Genomic DNA, 13,105 nt, shown 5'->3' with positions numbered 1-13,105 from the left:
TTATTGTGAAAAAACTGTCTTCTCAATCTGATAATGTAGGGGAAACCATAGAAAACCCCTTCATGACAATTATCTCAACCAAGCATTTCATTTTGGGCCATTTATTTATGTTTGTTGAATTCAGAGTAAACAGTAAAGAAGTCATGAATTGAATGTATTCGTGATTTGACTTTCTTTTTTTATTATCATTAAAGTGCACTTGTAAATTATACCTCTCTGGATTAAAATTGTAGAAAATATAGTAGTCGGTAAGGCAGCAAAGTTAATAACAAAAATTAATTTAAAAAACTGTGTTATGCATTAGTTTTCAGCAATAATATTAGTATTTATTGCAGTTTAACGTACGTTTGCAAGTGTTGACACTGACTTCGAAACCCACAGGATACTGCTTCAAAGTCAAAAAGAAGCATGCCAGAGAGTGAGTGAGTTTAGCACAGGCACAACCCCACCTACATGATTACACTATGTTGTTCATAGTAATAAAAATAATGAGGATCTCTTAAGCTGCATGTTAGTCCTGTACAATTGGCGAGGTTACATTTAAAAGTAAGTCTGCTGTTGCATATAAATACCCAAACACCCAGTGTATATAATCATACGGCTTAGATTTGTCCCTACACTGTACAGCAGACCAACTTGAACATCATTAGAAATGGAAACTCGTAATTGTGCAAAAACAATGCTAACCCTAACTGCTGCTACTAGGTACCCGGTGAAATTGGTGCTGTGGATATTAGAGGTTGTAAATACTCAGATTCTTGGTTGAGAATTAAACTAATTAACCTCCTTTTTACCAGGTCTCGGCGACCGTTTCCAGCTTGCTCTGAGAAGTACTCCTATGCTAAAGGCTCTTGTATGTTTACTTGGGAGAAATTTATTTATAGGTGTTTGAAGATGTATTAGCAAAGAATGAATATTAGAAAAGGCGGTGTTTTACATTGGAAGTAATTCCTTGTATTTTATTTCCTTGCAGCTGTGATGAAAACCAGATTCGTGAGTTCTTCCCCTTTGATCATGTTTTTGAAGGCCTCCTAGAATTGTGTTCGGAATTGTTTGGTGTATCTTTCCGAGAGATTGACAGCAGTCTGGTATCCACGTGGCATCCAGATGTCCGTTTCTTTCAGGTGTTGGATTCCAGAGGAGAACACATCTCGTCATTTTATTTAGACCCATATAAAGGTAAATAAATGTTTTTTGTATCTTTCTGGTTGATGCCATATTATGAGGATGGTTATGAAAGTGCTAAAGTATTGAATTTTGCATTGTCCTGTTTGAATGGTCTTGAAAGGTTTTATGAACTGTAAAGTAGGGAGAGAGAGAGAGAGGGAGGAAGGAGGATGATTTATTATCAATTTTTAAAGTACAAGGTTTTTGGGGGTAAATCTTTCCTTCATCAGTTTTTTATAGGGATTTCATTTTCACTAACGTACAGTACTACTGTTATTATATGAAGAGTTTTTACTTACAGTATAATGTGTACAGAAATTGCTGATAATATTCTCAATTTATGAGAGAGAGAGGAGAGAGAGAGAGAGAGAGAGAGAGAGAGAGAGAGAGAGAGAGAGAGCATTGGCTACAAATGCAATAATGTGGTAATTTTCTAGCAGATTTGTTCTACATGATTTGCTATAGATACCTGAATGAAATAGCAATGCGTTGCCCATTTATTTAAAGTTCTCTGTAAATCAAGAAAGGAATTAGTAGATTGTGTTAATTTTATATGATTGTAATTTGTTTTATTGTATAAGGATATTCTGTATTGGCAGTGCATTTTTAATCAGTTTAATTTGAATGGAAAACAGTCAGAGAATACTGCATGCTTATGGGCCTTGATTTTGGACCGCCACATACAACTGTTTATACTTTGTCAGCTTCTACATAAAGATTAAATAAGAAAGAGAACTACAGTGAAAGTAGAGAGAGCAGTGGACAAACACATGTAGTAGTAGGTATCTACATTTTATATTATTTAGTGACTAAAGAATAAATTTGTATTGATAGAGATCAATAAAATCAAGAATGTAATTGCTGTCACCATAAGGATAAAAAACCTTTAGGTGAAAGTAACACAAGATTCACGCTAGTTGACATGGAAAGTGGAGCAGTGCAATTAGGTACCCAAGCTAAAGGCTCAAGGTATTATAGTTGATCCCCAGGATTTGCTTGGGATGTATACCACAACCCCTTGCGGATAGCCAAAGTCCGCGAATACTTGACACCCCTCTGTAAAGATGCTTATACCTAAGTATTAAAATAGTTTTATCACAAAAAATTAATTTAGTGAAAAAAATTTTATGAAAATACATACTGGAATTGGTGAATATTTCTCTAAAAAATATGGTGAATAGGCAGAATTTTTCGTGAATAGTGTATACTATGCGTGTTCCATACAAAAAATCTGAAAATAGGAGAGTCCACAAATCTTGAACCGCGAATAGCGGTAGTTGACTGTATTTGTCCATGAAAAATTCCACGAGTAGGCCAAATTTCCATGAATAATGTCAATATATGTTCCACAGAAGAAGCAGCGAATCTGGAACTGCAATAATCGGGGTGCCCTTTAGTTGCTTTTCCCAATCTCACTGAAGGCTTTGTCTACAATAGTGTTTTATGTTCAATGTTTACAGCAATACAGTTACCCTTTCAATTAATAAATGGCATTACAAGAGCCTTAATTCGGCTCAGACGTCTTGATAAAACTAATCCTTTATATATAAATAATAAATTTAAGAGTGAAATTTTGAAATTTTGGCAAATTTTTGCAGACCTGAGAAAAACTTCATTCTTTAGGCTCTTCGTGGATGTTAGGGCTCTGTAACCGTTCAGATGTTGCCGGGACCACTCCGTTAGCAAATCTGGTGTTCAACTTTTCACCACCTGAGTCAGAAGAGAAGCCTAGTTTGCTTACATTTGCAGAGGTCAATCAGCTTTTCTTGAAGGTAGGTCTAATTTTGGTGAGCAGTTACAGTTAGAGAGCAATTCAAGTTAATTCTATATTTCTCATGATAAATTTTATGGTAGATTAAGATGTACTCCTAGAGACACTTGAGTTAAAAATGATGCAGTTACATTTTTCACCTTGGTTTTTTTTTTTAATAACATTACTGTTGTATATTATAGTATCTTTCATTCTGATCCCTAGTGTGTGTGTGTGTGTTTTTTTTTTATATATTATTAAATTACTGTTGTATATTATAGTATCCTTCATTCTGATCCCTGTTCTGCAGTCATGTAAATGGAATGTATGAACTGTGATTAAAGATTTGCATTGATGAATGTTTTACTAACAGTACTTTATCGTTAGTATGTGATCAAACTTTGTACAACTCTTAAATTATACTATGCATAAATTATGTGAGTTGAAAATCTTTCATTCCCCTATAAATGCCACAGAAATTAAATGTTATTAAAATTTTGTTATACAAAAGAAATTTGCCATCTCAGGAAATCAAATTGTTTTGATAGGTTTTGAATACTGTACAAAGTATATAGTACTAATTGACTGAATTCTCTGTACTGTCGTGCATGTCTAATTATGATGAATGATTACGTGACTAAACAAAAAATTTTGATGTATATTTTGGAATATGAAAAACATTACTTTTAGTTCTAAATTCTATTGATACCTCTCAGCTAGTTGGAAGTGTTTAACATAAGCTTTTAATTTTATAATCTTTTAATACTTCTCAGCTAGTTGGAAGCTTTCGAAAAAAAAAAATGGCAACAAGGACTGTGTATAGAAACTTTGAAAAGCTATTCTCATTTACTTACAGTTTGGCCATGCTCTACAACACCTCCTAACAACAGTACCATACAATGAAGCGTCAGGGTTAACCAATATTTGAGTGGGATGCTGTAGAAGTGTGCTCAAACTTCATGCGAAATTGGTATGTGCCATTTAACAGTTTTGAAATTGTGGTATGTTGTTTCTGTTTTGACATTGTATGGACCCATGTGAAAACGTTCTTTGTTTTGAAGAGTACAACATTAACATATTTGCAAATCCATCAAACTTTGTTGCTCTCACTCCACTGAAATCAGTACAGCATTACATTTAAGAAAATGAGGTGAAACAGTTATTTTATTTATATTGCCTTAGGGAAAGACTTGAAAGTCTCATTCTGGAAGGCCTGTAGCAAGGTTACAAGGCTATAACAGTACTATTGCAGCAGGCAGTAGCATTGCTACCCTTCCTGCCACTGGATGACTCCCTTCCCTCTCTCATGCTTTACCCATTCTTTCATTGTAGGGGATTGTCACCAACATTGTGCCATGTATGGCATGCTGTAGATTGGTACTAGATTTTCCTGCAACATCCCTTTTCTTCAACTGCCGCTGAAGATATAGCAGCCGTTGCCCCATTGAATAGAAAAGTACCCTAAGATTCACAGTTGGAATAGATTTTGGTCAGTTAAGGACAATTGATTCTGCTTCAATCCCTCTTCCTCTATAGTACCCTATGACTCTGTACAGCTGGTTTTGCCAGATGGTAGCAAGCTACACAGAAAAACATCGTGCCTCCTGACTTTTAGTAGATGTGACTCCTTTCTTTTCCCTTGTAAAGAGGTGGATTGGTAGACATTAGACCATTAGTATCTCAGTCTGATTGCTACTATTTGAGCTTGTATTCCTATCATGAAAAGGAACTTAAATTCTCCTCAATCTTCCTAAAGCCAGGCTCCAGAAAGCCAACTCTTGCACAGGTCCCTTTCAGCCTCTGCATCTCTTATGCCAGGCTGTACAGGTGGTGACAGTCCCCCTTTCCCTGCTCATGCACATAACTAAGAAGCTGGCTTCCTGGGTGGGAAGAAGGTACGAGTCATGTTCTCTGAACAATAACTCCTGCCCAAGAAGTGAGACTCCATATAAAAGACTAAGGTACACTTTACAAATTCAGGTTAATATGACAATTTTTTTTATTAGTTTTTTCATAGCTAACAAACCCAAGATCCTAACATTAGGATAAATCTTACGGCAGCTTGCGCCAGGAGATTTATCATGATGTTAAGACCAAAGGTTTGTTCTACATATGAACAAATGCAATTTTCTATATATATACAAACTTGAAATCTTTCATTACCTGCACTTTAAACCAACCTTGCATTTGTTCCACTCTAGAAGGAAAAAAATTACATCAGGCGAGTGATTAGGCCAAGTTTCCCCCCCCCATCTTCACTCACTTGCTGTTAGTCAGACAAGGTACTTTGTTATCAAATTTATTTGACAGAACCAATTTTTGCCAAGTTATCCACTGAATCCACTGAAAGGACTTCAGGTTTGCATATCTAAGAAAAGTGCAAATTATACTGACTGCCGTTATGAGTTTCAAATATTGTTCTAGATTTAGAGCTTTCCATGTTGTAATAGCAGTTTTTTTTCTATGGTTAATGGCTATCACCTTTCCTTTGTGTTTAATATTGTAGACTCAATGATGGCATATATGTCACCAAGTGCAGTTCTGAATACATATTGCGTGAGTGATAAGGTAGTGTTTTCTTTTTTGTTTATATCAACTTTGTTTTCCAGGTTACACGAACCCTCTGTTCTGGAACGGATCAGTCGCCATTATGAATCTGGTTTACCGTTGAGTGGATCTAGCATCACAGACATCATCGCTAGCCTCAACCACATGTCAGGATTTGATCTCTGTAAAGAACTGTATTATTCCCATTTAGATATGCAGCTATACACAAGGTTAGTTTTAAAGATTTGGTGAACCTTTTATCTTCAATGGTAAGTTAGTTTTCTGACAGCAGGTGAATAGATTTTTCCAAAAGTAGTAGGTAGGTCATCACTAAGAGTTTGAATTTTAGTGGTTTGGTTCTTGAGCAGCAAGTGTTACCTGTAGCTGATGATACTTTGGGAAGTAATTCTTTTGCAAATTGCTTTTATAATTGAGGATCAGTTATTTTGAATCATTTATTGTTCATACACGAAACAAACCTTCGGTCTTAACATTAGGATTTACTAGCGCCAAGCTGGAAACCGGTAGAATTAAAAAGTACACTTGTGAGATCCAGGGACTAATGGCATCTATACAGGATCACGGGGCATGTATACCAGAATGCCCACGGCTACCTGTGACCCACCAGTTATTTTCCTACTGCCTTTAAGATAAGACGTGTTACTGTCTATCTCATTTAAAGCCGGTTTTTCAGTTTGCCCGTTCTTTATCCATTTCATTTTTTATTTTCATTCCTTTTCTTTCTCCAAGTGTGATCAGTGTGTGGTAAGAGTGTATACGTGGTATGATGGAGAATTTTGCCTCAACATCGGGATCGTCTACCGTTTCGAAGAGGAGACAAAGGAAATGCCCAGGAGTCGTGGGCTTTCCATGTTCTAGGTTCCTAACTTCGGTGTCGACGGATCCTCATCCAACGTGTAGTAGGTGCAGGGAAAACGTATGTACGGTTACTAATCCGTGTTCTGTTTGTCGCGGTTGGTCGGTGGAACAGTGGAAGAAGTTCTATGGGAAAAGCCAATACAAAAGGAACGGGGGTGACACCATCTTTGGATGACCAAACCTTACCGGCTTCTTTTGTATCGGTAATAAACCAGGCTGCTCCATATGTTTCTCCACCTGCTTTTGATTTGTCTCATACCCCTTCGGTTTCTCCTAGCGGTTCTGTATCGGAAACGTCAGGAGGGGCCTTGGGTAATTTTATGAATAATTTGCACTCTCCTTTGTTCCCAGCAAGTAGAGGGGGAGATCCGCCATCTTTGTTCCAGGCTCCTGCTACTCAAGCGCATAGGTTAGATGGTACGTGGTCAGCGCTAGGCCTACCAGGCGTACCAACCTTGGATGGTCTGCTTGCGCATTATATGACGTCACGTTCCAGCAGGGTTCGGCAGCGCTGAATGTTCCTCATCCCCCGGGCTTGCAATTTATGGGAATTAATGCCGCGGCTTCACCATCCCACTCCGTATTTACAGCGATGCAGAACGTGGGAGGTAGTTTGGCAGCAAACGTGCGGTTGCCAGCAGAAACCTCTCAGTCTCTCCCTACGAGAGGGATGACGTCATCAACATACGTCACACCTCCGATATGGCAGGCGTGATGACGTCACAGACCGATTCTCGCCCTTTTTCGCTGCACCCAGACGCTAATACGCCTTCTGACCCGTCAATGCAAACTGTAATGCAGAAATTACAGGATATAGAGAAGAGAATGAATAAGAGAGACAAAAAGAAAAAGTGTGATTCGCCTTCTTCGTCTTCTTCCTCTAGTTCGGCGTCATCGCTAAGTCCGATAACGTCACGCGAGCGCCAGTCAAGCGTTAAGAAGGAGGATTCGGAGTTCCTGGCGGATCCTCAGGCTAAGAGGAGAAGAATCAATTCTTCCTCTTCTTCGGACCAAGACTGTCATTTCCAAGTCAGCAAGAAGGTCGGAAAGTCAATGGCTATTAAGCACAAGGTTGGCAGACGAAGCCGTTCGCAAGAATCCGAACAAGCGAGAGAGGTGACGGCCGGCGAGCTAGCGGCCGAGGCGGAGTTGCCAGTTCGGATCGCAAAAACTGCGATACCTCTGGTAAAATCGACGTTGGCGGCGAAAGGTGCAGCAGAGGATGGAATGGCAGATCCCAGTTTCGCCCGTAAGACGTTCAAAATACGTACGAAGGACGATAAGGCTCCTATTAAAAGTACGAAAAATAGAGAGTTGGCAACCTCGGCAGATACGTTCGTGGAAGGCAGTGTCCGTCTGGATAGAAGGTCGAGGCCGGGCTCGCCGACGCTCGAAAACGATGCCAATACTAATAGAGACGAACTTATCTCTGTCTTAAGGGAAGCCTTCATCTTGGAGATCTAGACGAGATTCTCGCTCTAGATCCGTGAGCAGAGAAAGAGTGAGACGTTCTCGTTCCCCTGCTGACTATCCGGGATCGAGCCAACAGCGGCCAGCAAGATCAAAGAGACCACGGCCGTAGGGGCAGGCGGCCGTGGAATTCCGGGCCGTCTGTCAGAAGATAGAGGCGAGACAACATCCCTTGTGACGGAGAATGGTACACATAGAGCCGGAGGAAGGAGAAAACCAAGAGTTTCTGGCCTCGTATGCAGAGGTGATTGATTTGATTCGTCAATTCAATAGCCTTTCGGAGAAGACAGAAACACCGGCCAGTATGCTTCCTCCTGGAATTGACATGGCATTTGGACTAAAGAGGGATACCAAGGTGTCGTATGAATTGCCTTGTTCGAGTCATGCGGAATCGGTCTTGCAACACGTAAACGCAAAGATTGCAGGGAGGGATAATTCCTTAAGATCTAATAGATCATTTAAATTTATTCCCCCTCCAAAGAATGATAAAGCAAAGGAAATATTATACGACACCGAAGTCCCTTTGCTGCTAGACAAATGAACCCTAATGTTGTAAGGTTAAGGCCTGGATTAACCTTGGATCAGGTTAAAATGGAGTGCCCTTCGATGACGTACCAAGAGGCTGCTACGTTAGAAGCAACAGCTTCTTCTGTCTTTCAGGCTGCTTCTTGGTTAGACCTTTGGTCAACAGCAGTGGCGAAAATTGCATCCTCGGAAGCAACAAGGAAAGTAGTGGATGAACCATTGTTCATTAGATTACTACAGTCAGTTTCAAGGCGATTGCGTACCTGACAAACGTTAAGTGCCAATGTTTGGGCAAATATCCTGCTAATGAGGAGAGATGCAGCATTGGCTAGACTAAGCCGCAATGTGGATTTGGATTCCCTGTTAGCAATGAGGAATGGGGATATCTTGGAATCGCAACTGCTGTTGCCAGAGGTCATACTGGAAGAGGCGATAGATAGAAGAAGGATGGACACTAACGATAGGTTGGTGCAACAGGCAGTTAGGAAAAAACGTTCTAACAGTCAAACTACTCCTTTGGAGGGAAGACAACAGCAGATGTCTCGAAAGAAGACAGTGAGGACATAGCATCCCTAATAGAGTCACAAGACCCTCTTCCCCAAAGAGGATAACTCATCGGCCCTTTCACAATAGAAACAACAGAGGAAGGGGCAATAGGGGAAGAGGGAGAGGCTCAAGAAGATAGGATGGGCGCCTCCCATCACTCGGCCACACCAGTGGGGGGTTGCCTGGCAAATCACTGGAAGGTGTATCAGGAACTAGGGGCAGAGCAGTGGGTGGTGGATGTTCTCAGGATCGGGTATTTGATCCCGTTCGAGGTAACCCCGCCCCTGACAGATCAACCATTACCCCACGTCACTTATGCCCACAAATCTCAGAAGGCCACTATTCTGCAGGACGAAGTGAAGAAGATGATGGAAAAAGGAGCTGTGCAACAAGTATGCAGTCTGACAAAAGGCTTCTACAGCAGGATTTTCCTGGTACCCAAAGCCAACGGGGAGTGGAGGACAGTAATAGACCTGTCAACGCTGAATCTGTTTATAAGGAAAACCAGTTTCAAGATGGAAACTCCGAAAACGGTTCTACAAGCAGTCAGAATCGGAGACTTTATGCTGACAGTCGATCCTAAAGGACGCATACTTTTAGATACCGTCCCATCAGTCTTCAAGGAAATTTCTCCGCTTCAGTCTTGCAGGGAAAGCTTTCGAATTCAAGGTCCTGTGCTTCGGATTGACAACGTCTCCTCAAGTTTTTACAAGAGTGTTCACTCGTGTCGGCGTGGGCGCATGCTCAGGGGATCAGGCTAATAAGATATCTGGACAATTGGCTGGTGATAGCAAAGTCCAGGGAGAAAATTACTCAGGGACAGGGCGGCCCTCCTGCAGCTTTGTCACAGCCTAGGTATTGTGGTGAATCAGCAGAAGTCGCAGTTTCAAGTCAACGTTTGGAATATCTGGAATGGTGATAGACACAACACAAGCCAAAGTATTCCCGACAGACCAAAGAGTAGAGAAATGCAAACAAGTGGTGAATGCCTTTCTGGGAAAGCAGACCAGCAGCAAGACAGTGGCAGGTGGTGCTGGGAATCCTAACCTCCCTGGAGAAGCTAGTACCACAAGGAAGGCTACACCTTCGGTCCCTACAATGGAGGATGAAGGAGTTTTGGTCACCAACAGTAGATCACCCATACGAGCAAATTCCCTGTCGGCAGAAGTGAGGTAAAAATACTTGCTGTGGTGGGTGAACGACGACAATCGACAGTGGGTGTCCCCCTTCAACAATCCTCCCCAGACCTCTTACTGTTCTCGGATGCGTCACTAGAAGGCTGGGGAGCCCATATGGAGGAGTTGATGGTGTCAGCAAAATGGAGTTGCAAGGACAGAGAACTCCATATAAACGTGCTGGAGTTGAAAGCAGCTTTTCTGGCTCTACAGGAATTCAGGGAGAGAGTAAAGGGACACTCAGTGGTATTGATGTCAGACAACACCACAGTAGTAGCTTATATAAACAAGCAAGGAGGCCTAGTTTCTCAGCAGTTACATGTGATGACAGTTCAACTTCACCAGTGGGCTATAGAGAACCTGGTAGACATCAAGGCCAGGTATATTCCGGGAAAAAGAAAACATAGTGGCCGACAAGTTGAGCCGCAGGGATCAGATTCTGGGAACGGAGTGTCCCTACACCAACAGGTAGTGGACAGGATGCTCATGTTGTGGGAAGGACCGATCATAGACCTATTCGCAACCAGGTACAACAAAAAGTTGGAAGTGTATTGTTTAGTAGTCCCGGACGCAGAGGCAGTAGCAGAAGATGCGCTACAACACCCTGGGACAATCTGGACGTTGCTACGCATTTTCCTACCACATTTTGTCTAATCCGTCAGGTTCTGAACAGGGTAATGCGGTCTCAGAACCTCAAGATGACCCTGGTTGATGCCCTGGTTATGGCCGCCGAAAGCAGAGTGGTTTCCAGACCTACTGGAACTCCTAGTAGATGTGCCAAGAGAGTTACCTCCATGGAGCAACCTTCTGTGTCAGCCTCACGTGGAGAGGTACCACCAGTCGGTGAAGTCCCTATCGCTTCACGGGTGGAGACTGTCAAGTATCTCCTCCCGAGCGCGAGGGTTTTCGCATAAAGCAGCAACTCAGATGGCAGGTAATATCAGAAAATCATCTGCGACAGTATACCAAGGAAAGTGGTCAGCATACTGTGATTGGTGTCGTAGAGGGAACGTGTCTCCACTCGGTACCACTATTCAGCAGTTAGCAGACTTTCTGATATATCTCAGAACAGAAAAACATATGTCTGTATCGCAGTGAAGGGGTACAGGGCGGCTCAGTCTTACGAATGAAAGGAGTGGACATATCGTCTTCATGGGAGTTTGGCCATGCTGATGAGGAGCTTTGAACAGTCATGCCCACCAAAGGAGCTAAAAGCCCCAGATTGGGATCTGACCAAGGTACTGAGTAGTCTGACAAAACCCCCTACGAACCACTAAGGCAGTCCACGGATAGGAGCCTGACCCTGAAGACAGTCTTCTTATTGGCCCTGGCTTCAACCAAAGGTGGGGGAGCTACATGCCTCTCATATCTCATAAAGCACCCGAGAGGTTGGAGATCAATGGTATTTTTAGTTTGTCCAGAATTCGTGGCCAAGACCCAAAATCCAACAATAGTAGACGGCAGATTCGACTCCTTTACCATACCATTCCTTGGCAGACTTTGTAGACAACGACAAAGCTGAGATGCTCCTGTGCCCCGTCAGGGCACTAAGGGAGTACTTAAGGAGAACAAGGCACCTCAGGCGGGGTGCCAGAGGTTGTTCGTAAGTACAGGACGGAACAAGAAGGAAGTGTCCAAGAATACAATACGTTTTGGCTAAGGGAGACGATCAGAGATGCTTATACGGCAGAAGACAGAGGGTCAGATGGCCAGGTGGAAGCTAGAGCTCATGACATCAGGGTGTGAGTGCGTCCCTGGCATTTAAGAAGAACATGTCTGTGGATAAAATTCTGAAAGCTGGTGTGTGGAAATGCCAAACAACTTTCACCTCATTTTATTTGAAAGATGTTGCCCATAGATCCTTGGACACCTTTTTTCCTTGGGTCCAGTGGTGGCGGCCCAACAAGTGATATAGTTCATCCAGTGCCCCTGGCGGGTCAGTTTGCGTCTAGTCTAAGATGAAGGTATGAAAGTAGAATGAATGGGATGACTGGTCTTTTTCTTTACTACTTTCTTCCTACTCCTTTAACTACGGGCAATATGAAGGAGGAGTACCGTCATGTGCTGGAACAGACTAGATGCAGGTGAGATAGTCAGCCATACTGTGAAGCTATCTTAGCTGATGATATACTTTTCAGTAGCAACACACCCCTCTGGATAATAGGGAAAAGAGGGTGAAGGTGGATCCAGTTGCAAGGGACGAGTAAACAGTAGAATGGTATCTACACCCAGTGGGAGAAAACCAATAGATCCGCTTATATCTTTGGTCCTAGGTTCATTGTCCATTCTCTTAGAATTTCCCTATATATTCGGAAATGGATAAGGTGGCAAACTCCCAGTCAGTTGTAGAGACTTACCTCCCTCCAATAGTAAGTCTATCCTAATGTTAAGACGAAGGTTTGTTTCGTGTATGAACAAATACCAAATTTGTAACTAATTTGTTTTTAAATTTTTTTTTTTTCATAACTAACAAAACCTGGGTCCCTTAACAGTTAAAGGCCCACCTCGAACCACCCCTCTAGCAGTCTAAACTGGGTTAGAAATATAACTGGTGGGTCACAGGTAGCCGTGGGCATTCTGGGTATACATGCCCCGTGACCTGTATAGATGCCATTAGTCCCTGGATCTCACAAGTGTAATTTTTAATTCTACTGGTTTCCAGCTTGGCGCTAGTAAATCCTAATTTTAAGACCTCAGGTTTAGTTATTGAAAAATTACAAATTAGTTACAAATGTATACAAATTAGTTACAAATTGGTATTTTGTGTAAAATGTAAGTGGGTGTCTGCCATTTTTGCTTCCATATTGACAGATTGTGGTGTTAGTCGTTTGATAAATTTATTTGTAATGAAGAGATAGTACTCATGTTTCTTTGAAGGAGAACATCATCAAGATTTTAGGTTTTAAAGAAATGTTTACATTGCTTTGGTGTAGTTTTATATCAGCCTTTGAGTATGTTATGCAGATTAATTATACAACAAATGTTTTGGCATTGCAGCAAAGAATTCTGGTTGGACATGATGAGAGATCTCTGGAAAACTTACAGA

General features: G+C 41.7%; 1 pseudogene; it reads left to right on the top strand.

Annotated features, from left to right (window-relative positions):
• LOC135205795 (uncharacterized) overlaps positions 1-13,105 on the top strand; it is a 95,554-nt pseudogene that overhangs the window by 32,424 nt on the left and 50,025 nt on the right.

This window comes from Macrobrachium nipponense, chromosome 24 (assembly GCF_015104395.2).
Source record: "Macrobrachium nipponense isolate FS-2020 chromosome 24, ASM1510439v2, whole genome shotgun sequence".
Taxonomy (NCBI): Eukaryota; Metazoa; Arthropoda; class Malacostraca; order Decapoda; family Palaemonidae; genus Macrobrachium; species Macrobrachium nipponense.
This window is presented reverse-complemented; position numbering and strand designations above follow the sequence as displayed.